This window comes from Tupaia chinensis, unplaced genomic scaffold, assembly GCF_000334495.1.
Source record: "Tupaia chinensis unplaced genomic scaffold, TupChi_1.0 Scaffold000135_1, whole genome shotgun sequence".
In the NCBI taxonomy this organism is placed as follows: domain Eukaryota; kingdom Metazoa; phylum Chordata; class Mammalia; order Scandentia; family Tupaiidae; genus Tupaia; species Tupaia belangeri.
The window spans coordinates 1,634,430-1,636,103 of NW_006159604.1; positions in this window are offsets into that span (position 1 = coordinate 1,634,430).

Below are 1,674 nucleotides of genomic sequence, written 5' to 3' on the forward strand. Positions count from 1 at the left end.
CATTCTACTCCCTGGGGTTTATGCCTAGGATCAGATTTGGATACATGTGTAAGGATATGTCAGCTGTGCTAGCTAGTGGATATACTTAGACTAATTGAGTTCATTGGTAGAACAATTGAATGGGGGGGGCGGAAGGCATTGAGGGCAATCATGAATGTCAGGGACAATGGAGGAGGAAGATGGGACATGGCAGAGGGTGGGGATGGGGAACCTAGGATGGCAAAACAAAAGGCAAGGTATGCAGGACACAAAAATTGGGAAATCATTTGCTGAGAACATATATGTTGATGTGCTTGATTGAGCCAATGCACAGTGTATTTTGGATGGAAAATTCATATGTGTGTTGTGTTGAGAAAAAAAAATTTTTAATAAAAAAGTCAAAAAAAAAAAAAAACAAGGTATCTTCTGAGACAATGGGAGTCAAAAGAGGTTAACAATAGTCTCTTTTTCAAAATGTAGATCATGTGTTTGGGGAACTGAGAAGTGACTGGGACAAACATGTACCAAGTCAAAGAAAAAGAAGACAAGTCAGTATATACTAAGTGTGTAATGACAGTCATGGAGATGAAGTACTTTAGATGCTAAGGGGAAAGCAAGATCAGTGAGGGGCAGGGTAGTCAGAGTAAACTTCCTGGAGGAGATAGGACTTCAGTAGAATCTTGAAGAATGGGTAAAATTCAGGAGCCGGCCAGCAGTTCCGGACACCAGGAGGACTGAGGCTGCAGGTCCGACACTTCAGAATCTCCATGCATCCCTACCGTTCCTCCTCCTTGGAACCCAGGTTGGTTGTCTGTGACTTTAAAGTGAACCCCCTCCTCACCCCACCCGCAATCCGGATCAAGCCAGCCAGCAGTTCCGGACACCAGGTGGACTGAGGCTGCAGGCCCAGCCACCAGGGTCCTGTCACTCATCTTCTGACCCTTTTCCACTAGTCTTTGGACTCTTTGAATTTTGGTGATTTGAATAGCGCGCAGCACGTGATTTCCTTTTTTCGTTTTGCTTTTATTTCCTCTTGGGGTGTTGCTTATTAGGTCAGTTGAAGGCTCACCACTCCTTAGAAACAATGAAGACTTTGGGCCATCCAGGGCTAGTGGCAACAGTTAATGCTAACTGTGAGCAACAGGTAGGCCAACTGTAAGAGAAATCATCAATTTTCTAAGCCTGTACAACTTTTAACAATCAGAGATACCTTAAATAAGTTAGGAAGAAACATATAGATTACCTGATGACTAGGAACAATCGCAGAGGCTCAAGAAATATGAGCAACCAACAAAAGGTCTCTCCCTCAAGGGAAATCATCAAGCCTACATCACCCACAGTCAATACAAAGGATGTCGTGGACATGTCTGATAAGGAATTCAGAATATTTGTAGTGACCAAACTAACTGAGATGGAAGAGAAAAGAGACAAGGAGCTCCAGGAGATGAGGAAGTCCTTTAATGACTTGAAAGCAGAAATGGATACCTTAAACAAGAACCAGATGGAACTTTTAGGATTGAAGAATGTGATACAGGAAATCAAAATCTCCTTTGAAAGTATTAAAAGTAGGTTAGATCAGGCATAAGATCGAATCTCTAATGTAGAAGACAAAACATCTGACCTAGAAAAAAGTATCAAGAAGACTGAGAAAACAACCATCAAAAATGAGGATAATATATGAGGAATACTGGATAC